The sequence below is a fragment of the Lemur catta genome, chromosome 3 (assembly GCF_020740605.2).
Source record: "Lemur catta isolate mLemCat1 chromosome 3, mLemCat1.pri, whole genome shotgun sequence".
NCBI lineage: Eukaryota > Metazoa > Chordata > Mammalia > Primates > Lemuridae > Lemur > Lemur catta.
This window is the reverse complement of record NC_059130.1, coordinates 106,719,644-106,732,769: the sequence shown is the minus strand read 5'-3', so window position 1 is coordinate 106,732,769 and position 13,126 is coordinate 106,719,644.

Here is a 13,126-nt window from a genome sequence, read left to right as displayed (position 1 = left end):
AACAGAGCCTGCCTCAGGGCCTCTGGAGGGAGCAAGTCTCTGCTGGCAGCTTGATGGTGGCCCAGGGACACTGATTTTTGGAGTTCTGGCCCCCAGAGCCGTAAGAGAATAAATGTGTGTTGTTTTAAGCCACCCAGGTTGTGGTACCTTATCATAGCAGCCACGGGAAACAAATACAGAAAATACAGAGATTTATTGAACTCTTCCCTCTCTGTGTGTGTATACTTGAAAACTTTCCTAATAAAGTTGTGTTTGAGCAGGCACAATTCATAATACAGCTTATGAAATAGCCTTTCCAAGGAACTATAAACAGAATCAGCAAGTTCAGCCAGCAATTTACAGGAAATACAGAGAGGAACAGATCATAGAGATGCACTCAACAAACTCAGACAACGTAGAACGGTAGAGACCAAACAACCTGGCTTCTTCCACAAATACGCTGGAAGGAAGAAAAAAGATGAAGGGAGAAACTATAGATTAAAAGAGAATTAAGAGACATGGCAACTAATTGCCAAGTAATAATTTTTTTGGATCCTGATTCAACAAATGGAAGAAAAACAAAAGAAATTGATGAGAAAATTAGAAATTTGAACACTTAATGGATAGTCAATTAAGGAATTAATGTTAAGTATTGGGTATGTTAATGGTTTCATAGTTAATGTTAAAAAAGAATTCTTAGTTTTTAGAGATACACATAAAATATTTACAGATGAAATTATACACTTGGGATTTGCTTCAAAATAATACAGAACCCATCTCAGTGGGAAAAAGTAGGTTAATAATTGTTGAAGCTAAGGGCATATGGGGATCCATTATACCATTAAGTGCACTCTTGCATGTGTTTCCAATTTTTTATAATTAAAAAAGGGTTTTCTTGTTGTTTGTTTATTTAAGCAATTCACATTCGTTTCAGTTTTGGAAATCAGAACAGCAGTGAAAAAGAAAACTGCCCCAATGTTATATAATGGATAATTGTGCCTTGGGATGCAACCTTCCTGAGATTGCAGCTTATTGGGATGTTAAGTGCTATATCTCATTTAACAGAGATGGAAGTGAAAATGGTGTAAGCTAGAAAGCTCTGTTAAATGACAGAAAAGGAGCCATGATAACAACGAAGATGCTTACATCAGAGACACATGTAAAGGGTTTGAATGAATTTGTTTCATGAAATTTGAGAGTACAAAAAAGAAATATTTATAAAATAACAGACTATTGCCTGAAATATTTAAGTATGTAAATAACTAAAGGAATAAATTAAATCTTATAAGTAGGTATTTGACTATACCAGTGGTTCTCAACCAGGGGATATTTTGCCCTCCAGGGGACATTTTTTTTTTTTTTTTTTGAGACAGAGTCTCACTCTGTTGCCCGGGCTAGAGTGCCATGGCGTCAGCCTAGCTCACAGCAACCTCAAACTCCTGGGCTCAAGCAAACTCCTGCCTCAGCCTCCCGAGTAGCTGGGACTACAGGCATGCACCACCATACCTGGCTAATTTTTTCCATTTTTAGTAGAGACGGGGTCTCGCTCTTGCCCAGGCTGGTCTTGAACCCCTGAGCTCAAACGATTCACCCTCCTCAGCCTCCCAGAGTGCTAGGATTACAGGCGTGAGCCACCACGCCCAGCCAAGGGGACATTTTTCAATGTCTGGAGATATTTTTGGCGGTCACAACTGGCAGGTGGGGTGGGGCCGGGGTGTGCTGCTGGCATCTAGTGATAGAGGCTAGGGATGCAGCTAAACAACCCACAATGCACAGAATAGCCCCTACCGCAAAGAAATTATTTGGCCCAAAATGTTAACAGTTCTGGGATTAAGAAACCTGGACTGTATTATCTATATTCCTAAGACTTTATATATTCAAGTTGACCTAAAAAAAAATCTCTTTTGGTCGATTCTGTGCCAGTAATTAAAAAAAAAATTTGGCTGCGGTGGCTCACACCTATAATCCTAGCACTCTGGGAGGCCAAGGCAGGAGGATAACTTGAGCTCAGGAGTTCAAGACCAGCCTGAGCAAGAACAAGACCCCATCTCTATCAAAAATAGAAAAATTAGCCGAGCATGGTGGGGCGGACTAAGTGTGGGCCTGTAGTCCCAGCTGCTCTAGAGGCTGAGGCAGGAGGATCACCTGAATCTAGGAGTTTGAGGTTTTGCAGTGAACTATGATCACGCTACTGCACTTTAGCTGGGGTGACAGAGTCACCTGGCCTTCTTGCCCTTCCTCAACACACCAGGCACATTCCGGCCTCAACCTTTTGCACCTGCTGTTCTCTATGCCTGGAACACTCTTCTCTAGACACCCAAAGTTCAGATCTTCCCCAGATGCCACTTTCTCAGTGAGGCCTTTCCTGCCCACCCTAGTAAACTGCAGCCACCCCCCAACAGTCCCTAGGCCCCTACTTTGCTTTATTGTTCTCCACAGTACTTACCACGACTAACATGCCTTATATTCTACTTATTTACCTTGCTTATTATCTGTCTCCCCAACTACATTGTAATCTCTTTGAGTCTGTTTCTTCGTTTCTTGCTCTATCCCAAGATCTAGAACATTGCCCGGCACATTGCAGGTGCTAGATAACGTTTCTTGAATGAATGAATGAGATTAAAGAGAGGAAGTGACTCATCCAAGGTAATATAGCTGGCAGGTAGCAGAGCTGGAATTGAGACCCAGATACACTAAACCCCAGTTGGGTCCTGCACAACTGTTGTAAAGGCTTTTGTTAAGTTCTTTCTGTTCTTGCAACCTGCCCTTCCCCTAGAGTAGTGTGGACCTTCGCTTCTGGGGGCAGCCCTTTTCTCATCTGTGGTGGAGGATGTCAGAGGAAGAATAGCACAGAGAAAAGAGTGTGGGTTTTAGAGTCAAAGAGACTTGAGTTCAAATCTTGCCTGCCACTCACTTGCTGTGTGAACTTGAAAAAGCCAAATTCCCTCTTCAAGCCTCAGTTTCCTAATGTGCAAAATGTGAATAATCACAACCTCACTCTGTTGTGAAGAATATGAGACCAAAAAAAAAAAACAGTTACAAAGATTGGAAAGGAAAAATAAAACTATCATTTTCACAGACAATATAATGATTTACATAGAAAAATGACAGCAGCTCCATGGACAAATTAATAGAACCAATAAAAAACTTCAACTAGATTTCTGAATATAAAATTAACATATAAAAAGCAATCATGTTCCTACAAGCAATTAAACAGATAATGTCTTTCTTTTGTTTTCTTTTTTTACATATTAGGAGATTTATTGCAAGGAATTGGCTTACGTGGTTGTGTGGGCTGGCTGGGCAAGTCTGAAGTCCATGCGGCAGGCTGTCGGGAAGGGCAGGCTGGAACTCTTGCCCACAGGTTAAAGCTGCTGTCCATAGCTAGAATTTCCTCTTTCTTTTTTCTCTTTTAATCATAGGCTTGTTCTCTGAATTTTTGCTGTTGTTTGTTTGTTTGGGATAGGGTCTCACTCTGTCACCCAGACTGGAGTGCAGTGGTGCGATCACAGCTCACTGCAACTTCCAGCTCTCTGGCTCCAGTGATCCTCTTGGCTCAGCCTCCTGAGTAGCTGGAACTACAGGCAAGTGTTGCCACGCCCAGCTAATTTTTTTTTTTTTTTTTTTTGTAGAGGTGTGGTCTCAAACTCCTGGCCTCAAGTGATCCTCTTACCTCAGCCTCCCAAAGCTGGTATTACAGGCATGAGCCACAACGCCCAGCCAGAATATGTCATTTTTAAGAAGACACAATTTATAATAGCAAAAAAACTATCTTCGCTTTTTTCTTTTTGGGGGAGCAAAGATGTACAAGATCCTGATGGAGGAAATTATAAAAATCATTGAAAAAATAATTAAATAAGAATTAAAGAATAGATGTACCATATTCATGCATGGGACTGTCAATATCATAAAAATATAAATTCTTCCCATATAATCTATAAATTCAATGCCAGTCCAATCAAAATCCCAATAGTGTTTTCCAAGGAACTTTATAAGCTGATCCTAAAATTTCAAATGAAAAAGCAAAGAGCTAAGAGTAGCCAAGAAATTTTTGAAGAACAAGGACATATGAACAAAAAGGACATATGATAGGACTTTCCTTATTATATATCAAGTCTTATTATAAAGTTACAGTACTAAGACAGAGTGGTATTAACAAAGGGATAAACAAATAGTCCAAAGGAACAAAATAGAGGCCCCAGAAATAGACAGCACATATATGGAAATTTGACACATATGGCAGAGTTGCCATTAAAGATCAGTAAGAGTAGATATTGGTGCAAGTTATTAGCTATTCCTTATAAAAACATAATAATAAAATTAGATCCCTGCCTCACACCATATCCAGAATTAAATTCCAAATAGAATAATGACCTAACTGTGAAAAGCAAAATATGAAAAGTTTTGGAAGAAAATAGAGGAGAATATTTTTATAATCTAAGGGTAGGGGAAATTTTCTTAAATTAAGACACAGAAATTAAAAATAGTAAAAAAAAAAAAAAAAAGAGCTGGATAAATTTGACCACATAAATTTGAAAACTGTGTACATCAAAAGATATTATAAAACTGGTAAAGAGACAAGATCAGGAGAAAATATTTGCAACACATATAACAAAGAATTTCCAGAAATTACATAATATAAATTCTTATAAATCAATAACTTTAAAGACAAAAGCAGTAGTAAAATAGGTCAAAGAAGGAATAGGCAATTCACAGAAGAATAACCCTGAATGACCAAGAAACACAAAAATATTATTGACATTTTGGGAAATCAGGAGCCTAAATTAAAACAATCACCCACTAGATTGGAAAAAATTCAGGCCTGCCAATTCCAAGTATTGAGGAGATGTAGAACAATGAAAGCTCTCATTACACAGCTAAAAAAAGGATACAATTGGCACTAGTATTTTGGAAATTAATAACAATTCCTAAAATTCATAATAAAGTTAGAAATATGTACATCCTTTCTAGGTATTCACCAAAAATATTAAACACATTAATAAGGAAACATATATCTGTATGTTTCTACAATGTAATCCTGTACATAAGTTAAAGTGAACAGAGCTACCTGTAATAACATGGATAATAAACATAATGCCAAACTAAAAAAGTATGTTGCAGAAAGATAAATATATTAATGCATGGTACCATTTCTTAAAATTATAAAACATTATTATGTTGGAGAACACAACACATATGCATCAATATATACAGACAAATTCAGAATATGATTAGCACTGGGGAGGGGAGAGGGGGTGAGATTAATGTGAGTACACAGGAAGCTTCTATTATATTTGTGGTATTCTTTTTAACTCAGCAGTGGGTACACAGGTATTTGTAATATTCTCTATATAGTCTATATATTATTTTATTTCATATTCTATATATAATATATGTCTATACATAAAGTACATGAGCCTGAGATTAGCCAGAATAATTTGGAGAATGAGAAGTTGGGGACATACCACATCACATATCAACACTTACTATAAGGTTACAGTAATTAAGACAGGGTGGTGTAGGCACAGGGAGAGACAAATAGTGCAAGGGAACAGAATGGAGGGAGTCACTGGATGAAGGGGACTACTACGAAACCAGAGACCCCTGAGAGCCCAAACATAACTGGGGCAGCAGGTTCTCTCTGAGCCCCATCCCTGGGATGGGCAGCCCTGAATCTTTTCCTCCTCCCTACAACCTCAGTTTCTCTCTCTGGCCCTGTGTGGTACATACTCTCTCTCTCTCTCTTTTACTCATCCTCCCTGAAAGTCTGGGAGTTTGAATCCCACCTCTGCCACTTCACAACTGCGTCACTTTGGACAAGTCACTCAGCCTCCCTGAGCCTCAGATTTTTCATCTGCAAGGCAGCACGCTCGCTCACCATGGGAGTGGGCGTGTAAGGGACAGGGCCTGGCAGCTAGTCCTCACTCTTGGCTCCCTCCTTCTTCCCTTCCTTCCTCTCCCTCTCCAGCCCCAGTGCACCTTTTGACAGCAAACTGAGAACTGCTCCCCGCCCCATGTTGTAAGAGGGGTCACCTCATCATAGGCTGTATCCTAAAAAGAAGCCTCAGAGGTGTGGCCAGGGCCCAGAGGGGTGGCCTCAGGGAAAGTAGACCTGGCCCAGGGGACCTAAGAACAGGGAAGTCGCTGGGGATTTAGGACAGTTGGAAGGAGCCCTAGAGGAGGCCACTGAGTTTGGGCTGGGCAGGGGAAGGCTGGCGAAAGCCCAGCGCCTGGGTGCTCTCCTTAGAACACTAAGACTAGAAGGCCACTTTTAGCAGCACGTAAACTAAATGCCAGGACTCTAACTCAGTGGCTAAGGGAGAGGTCTTCAAGAGGTAACTCAGGTTTCCTCGAGAGGGAAACTGAGTGGTTGGAGAACAAGAATAGCACTGCAGAGTCTTTCCATTTGTGCTCTTTTACATCTATTGAACTTTTAACTTGCTAATGTGTTACCTCTTTAAAAAATATTTTTAAGTTAAAAAAAGAGGTGAACTCTGGGACCAGACTCACCTAAGTTTGAATCCCATTGCTGCCTCTTAGCTTGGGCACATTGGGCGAGTTTCTTAACCTCCGTGGGCCTATTACCACAGCTGTAAAATGAAGATAATGGTACCCACTTCCTAAAGGTATTACGTAAGATGATGCTTGTAAAAGCATTTAGCATGGTGTCTGGCTCCCAGGAGGCATGTGACAAATGCTAGCTAGCTGTTTTCATTAGCGGCGTGTGCTGAGTCCTAGGGCTATGGGAAGCAGCACCCAGACAGCCAGGAGAGAGGCAGCCTCTCTGTCCTGCTCCTTGATGCAGCTGGGACTGGCTCTGCTCCTCCCCTCTTGCTCAGCTGTGCCATCCTGGCCACCCCCAATACACAAGCTGTACCCAGGGGTGAGGAGTGGGGATGGTGTTACTGACCGTGCCAGCTCCTGCCCCTGCCATAACTGGGCAGTAGCACCCAAGGATCTTGAGGACCCATTTGGGGCAGAAGAGGGTCCTGTGACATGTACACATGGTTGCACTGATGTGTGTGTATGTGTGCATGTGTGTGTAGGGGAGATGTCTGTGTGATCATGTGGAACATGTTTGTTTGTGGTTGAGTAAGTCAGGGGGGGAGGCTTCCACGTTGGGGTGTGCATCTAGCACGTTGTGCATCTGTAAGGATGTGTGTTTCATCCTGTGGGTTACAAGCTGTATCACGTGAGGGAATATTGCGTCAGTTGGTGACCGTTTGTGTATTGGGTATGGTGAGGGGTCATGAGCTGCATCTGTGGGTGATGAGGGTCTGTCGTGCGTTGTGAAGTGTTTCTGTGATTGACGAGGCTGTTTTGTGTGACGTGTGTGAGAGAATGCTGTGTCTGTGAGGGGTGACAGGATGTATGCGGTGTCTGTGGGTGACAAGGGGGGTTGTATGTCCGCGAGGGGGTGCTGAAGGGAGGGAAGTCAGACATCTCCTAGCTCTGCGCACCCTTCCAGAATTTGACCAGCCTCAAGGATTCTGCAGGGTTGCTAGACAAAGTGGCCTAACCTGACTCTCTCCCCCAGGCCACCAGCCTCTTACCTGAGAAACAGGAGGGACACGGGTCTAGGAGGTGACAAAGAGGCTGAAGGGGAGAGGGCCTCGGAGAGCATATTTCCTGGGTGGCTTCTCAGGGAACTCAAGACGCAGGGATGATCAGGGAGGAGGCAGAGGCACAGGGTGACTCACTCTATCTCCAATGGGCAGCAGCAGGGTGAAGGATTAGGAGAGGCCTGCCCGCCAGCTCTGCTGGGTGGGTGGGGCATCTGAGGCTGGGGAGCCAGCTCCTTGGGTGGGTCCCCAACCCCAGGGTCATCAAGAATACCCACATCCAGCCAGGCAGCCTGCATACCAGCTCAGCCAACAATACTGGGCTGGGCCCATCCATGCTGAGTCCCCCTAGGAGGAAGGGCTGAGCCTGGCCAGGCAGAGGGAGGAGGAACTGGGTCCCTTGTCTGAGGGGGAGTTGGTCCCATCCCTGTCCTTAGGAGCCCCCAGTCTGGGGTGGCAGGGGGCATAGAGCCCTGTCGTCAGGAACCCCCAGTCTGGGGGGGGACAGGGGGGATGTAGCCTTGTGCTCAGGAGCCCCCAGTCTCGGGGGGCAGGGGGGTATAGAGCCCTGTCCTCAGGAGCCCCCAATCCAGGGGGTGGGGGGAAGGGAGGGATAGAGCCCTGTCCTCAGGAGCCTGAGCATCAATGGGTGCAGCCTGGAATCCAGTGAGCCCCAAGCTGATGAAAAAGATCCAGTGCTACTTCCAGAATACACTCGTCTGAGAGGCCACACAGCCAGTCTGGCCCACAGGAAACCACAGTCCAAGGGATGTGACATACCCTGCTCCCAGGTGCCCCCAGCCAAGGAGGAGCCCTGCCTTCAGGAATGCCCAGTCTATTGGGAAAGAGAAATTTCTGCCTCCTGAAGCCATTTCCAGCTTAGAGTGGGACAAAGTCATCCCTGTCTTCATGGGTCCCCAGTCTGAGGGAGAAGACAAACCTTCACTCTGAGCAATCCCTACTCTGACCAAGGCAAAGGACCATAGTTCTGGCAACTGGACTAGTTCTGGACCTAGGACTGCACCCAGAGCTCTACACTCAAAGTTACTCCTTGTCTCTACCTTGGCCACTGCCCTCCTCACCAAAATATCTGATTGGGCCTAGCACAGAACACAGGTGTTAGGCCACAGAGGAAAGCAAACTGGCCATGGCACAGGTGGACATTCTCATATACCAGCTCTAAGAATCTACTAGATTGGGGTTTGACTGCTACCTCTGGTCCTCAGCTTGAGCCCTCCACCGAACACCTCTGAGCCTCAGTTTCCTGGGTTTGTAACAGCGGCACATACTCCCTACGTCATCCCTAGCATGATACCTGGCACATGACAGGGCTTCAGTACATGAAGATAACTTTATTTACCCCAGCTCCTGCCTAGTGTCCCAGAGTTGGGGGTCAACTCCTTTTCCCACATCAGACTCAGTTTGAGAACTTGCTAAAAATGGAGGTGTTTTGTGTTTTTTTTTTTAAAAAAAGCAGTTTTTCAGATTCCACTTCCAGAGATTCTGACCCAGTAGTGCTAATAGTGGGGCAGGGAAATTTTATTTTATTTTATTTTATTTATTATTTTTTTTTGAGACAGAGTCTCACTCTGTTGCCCGGGCTAGAGTGAGTGCTGTGGCATCATCCTAGCTCACAGCAACCTCAAACTCCTGGGCTCAAGTGATCCTACTGCCTCAGCCTACTGAGTAGCTGGGACTACAGGCATGCGCCACCATGCCCAGCTAATTTTTTCTATATATATTTTTAGCTGTCCATATAATTTCTTTCTATTTTTAGTAGAGACGAGGTCTTGCTCTTGCTCAGGCTGGTCTCGAACTCCTGAGCTCAAACAATCCGCCTGCCTCGGCCTCCCAGAGTGCTAGGATTACAGGCGCGAGCCACCGCGCCCGGCCAGGGAAATAAAATTTTAACTAGCACCTGTGTGATTCCAAGTTAGCAGTCCGTGGAGCAGAGCTGGCTTGGAAGGATGCTGGAGGAAGCAGGTGCTGAGAGAGGAGAGGGTGGTCACCTGGGGCTCTTTCTACCTGTGCTTCCCTATCTGTCCCCTTAAGAATGGCTGCCCCTCCCTGCCTGATGGCTCCAGCCCTGGCCAAGTTAACCCAGGAGTTTGTGAAAGATCCACCTGTCTCCCCACTGTGCGCACACACACACACACACACACACACACACACCCTGAATCAGAATCTTCAGGGAGACCAGAATGTCTTAAGTTTCCCAGGTATCCTCAATCCTTTGCTCTCTCATCCAAATCTTGAAGTAGGAAATGCCATGCTAGGGAGCAGGGCAGGGAGGAGCAGCCACTGTGTACCTCGCTGTGCTGGGCATCTGGTTTCCCTGATCTCCTCAACCTTCAGGACAACACACAGAAGTGATCAGGAAGCTGAGGCTCAGAGACGTTTCAAGACTTGCACAAGGGCCAGGCATGGTGGCTCACATCTGTAATCCTAGCACTCTGGGAGGCCGAGGCAGGAGGATCACTTGCACTCAGGCGTTCAAGACCAGCCTGAGCAAGAGTGAGACCCCATCTCTACTAAAAATAGAAAAAATTAGTTGTGTGTGGTGGTACACAACTGTAGTCCCAGCTACTCAGGAGGCTGAGGCAGGAGGATCGCTCAAGCCCAGGAGTTTAAGGCTGCAGTGAGCTATGATGACACCACTGTACTGTACCCAGGGCAACAGAGTGAGACTGTCTCAAAAAAGGGGGGGGAGATTTTTTCCTCACTCCCCCCCTTTTAATTAATAAAAATTAAAAAAAAAAGACTTGCAGAAGGTCTGTTTGTAGTGGAGCCAGGATTCGAACTCCAGGCTGATGCCAAATGCAGGCTTATTGATTGCCTCCATTTGCAAGGTTTGTTCTTTTTACAATAAAGATCTCACCAGAGTTCGCAGACAGGAATGGAGAAGGTGTTTTACCCTCATTTTACCAAAGAGGAGGCAGCTAAAGTCCAGAGAGGGAAAATGATTTGCCAGGTTCACAAAGATAGTGAGTGTCAGGACAGATACTCAAGGAGGGGACCCCAAGCCTCTTCCATGCTCATTCCACAACACCCCGTAGAGCTCTGAGCCCCGATCCCAATGGTGAGAAGTGCTGATCACCTCCAGCAAGGAGGCAGAAGATGCAGATATAGTAGGATGGGGTCAGGGGAGGGGGGAAGGAAAAGGAAAGGAGCAAATCCTGTTTCTCAGAGGTTCCACCCTTAGCGCAGGCCCAGACACGTCCGTAGCCTCCCACACACTTCCTCCTCCCTCTGCTGTGGCATCAGGGCAGCGAGAATGGCCAGAGGGTCGAGCCTGGCTGTGGCTGCCCCAGGAAGCAGCTGAGAGGCCACAGCCAGGGGTGAGAGTTCAGGTGACCGGACTGTCACAGGCAATGACTGATGCTCTCCCTCTTTACACATAAGGAAGCTGAGGCTCGGAGATGAAGTCGGCCCAAATGCCAGGGCATTAACTAACCCTACCGGACTGGCCCCTTCCACTTCACCTCTGCCCACAGTGGTCCTCTTAGCCCAGTGGGCTGCACAGTGGGACGTATGGGGGTGGCGGCCATCTGCTCCATTATTCGCAGCAAACCACGGGAAGGAGTGAAGTGGCTCTTCCAGCCCTTCATTCCCTCTGAGCCAGGACGCTCCTCCAGCAAGCCTTTCCTGCCCCAAGAGCTCCCCTTAACCTATTCCTGGACGAAGGGGCTGGAGATACTGCCACAGCCCCATCCCAGAAGCCAGCCTTGACTATGCTGCCTCAGTTCAATGCCCAGCGCACACCCTTCTCACAAGCCAGGTCACCAGAGATTGCTCCGAGCAGGCTTATGAGAATGGGCTGGAACCTCTGCTGATCTGCCCAGTGGGTCTGTGGCTAAAATGTGCCAGAAAGGAAATGAGAAGACTTTGGTCCTCCTGGGAAAGTAGGATGTCCTGTCTGAAACCCAAATTCCTTGATAGAACTTTGTGATCACTCCAGGAATAACAAAGGACATTCAATTCCATGGATGTGCTATGCTCTTACCCCTGGGCCTTTGCACATGCTGTTCCCTCTGACTGAAACATCTTTCCCTCAGGTCCTACCTGCTCTGTGCCAGACACTGTTACATGTTCCCAGCAGACAGTCCCTCTTTCATCCTTGCTGACGAAACTTTATTTCATTGCTAACAGTAGGTGCCCAGCCCCAAGGAACGAGGCTTGGTGTATTGGCTGTCCATTCTCCTTTGCCACCCTCCCAGCCACACTTACTGTTAACAGGCGTCCATGTGACCCATTTTCTGGCCAGTGACATCTTCTGGGAAAATTTTTCCTTCTTAGATGACTTCTTTCTGCTTAGCAGTTGTTGTAAGATGTGGTGCTGCCACAACTTTCTTGCGACTATGAGATACCAAGCCCCCAGAGAGGCTGGAGAAGCAGCAGAGCAAGAGCCTGTTTCTGGAGGGAGGGGGAAGGGTAAAAACCAACCTACTGAGTAGTATGAACACTGGGTGATGGACTCACCTCTAGCTGGGACTCAAGCATTACAAAAATGATCCAACCTAAAACATTTGCACCCCCTTAATATTCTGAAATTAAAAAAACAAAAAATTAAATTATATAAGCTTACAATTAAATTATATTTTAAAACAACAAAAAAGAGCCTGTTTCCTCAGTGGTATTGTTGAGCCCATGAGTAATACCTGAAGCCGCCTGCCTCCAGACTTATGTGAGCAAAATATTCCCCTATTTATTTTTCCCGGTTCTTCTTTGAAACTGAAAACATTCCTAACTGGTGCATCAGCCACTGGGTTCCAACTTTTAAACAGGTCACTTTCTCCAGGAAACATACCTTGGGTGTTAAAAACAAGATCAAGGGCTCCCTCCCCAGAGCAGTGGATGCACTGTCTCTTGCCTGTGTACCTTAGCTGTGAGGCATGCAGCAGGAATCCTGTGTTCACCATTTTATTTCTAAACCAGCATATTTGTTTAATGAATAAGCACACCCATTGCTAATCGCTGGCACAGCCCCCTTGAGGGCAAAAATGAGCTTGCAGACAGCTGACCACCACTTACCGTCTAAGGAAGGGTGGGTATGTACACCCACACACTGGAGTAAGATGGGTGTCACTCTGCCTGGCTAGAAAAGCAAGCCACTGCTCCCTGCAAGGACAGCCTGCATTGCCTCACAAGTATCGCCTTTGCAGGGTGAGTGAACACCTCCCTCCCTCTGCCTTGGTCCAGTTTTAGCCAGAGCCACACCTACCCACCCACCCCGGTGCTCTAGTTCATGTGCAGTTTGGACATGCTCTGCTGTACTTGGAAGGACAGTAAGACACCCAAGTTTCTGTCTCCTCCCATAGAGAAGCAAATCAAAGTTGTGGTATCTGTTGATACTATAAAACATTGTGTCTTTCATATCATTGGACCTATTTATTCGTCTACAAGAACTGTAAAAAGTAAAAGTCTAGTTTCAAGCCACCCAGTTTCCCTTATCTTTACATTTCACATGTTACCTTTCTATTTCTCACTTTATGCCCCTCCCAAGGGCTGATCCTATCTCTCTCAGCAAGCAGGACATTTGAGCATATACTATGAGCTGGATGCTTTCATTGTATTAATTCATTTAA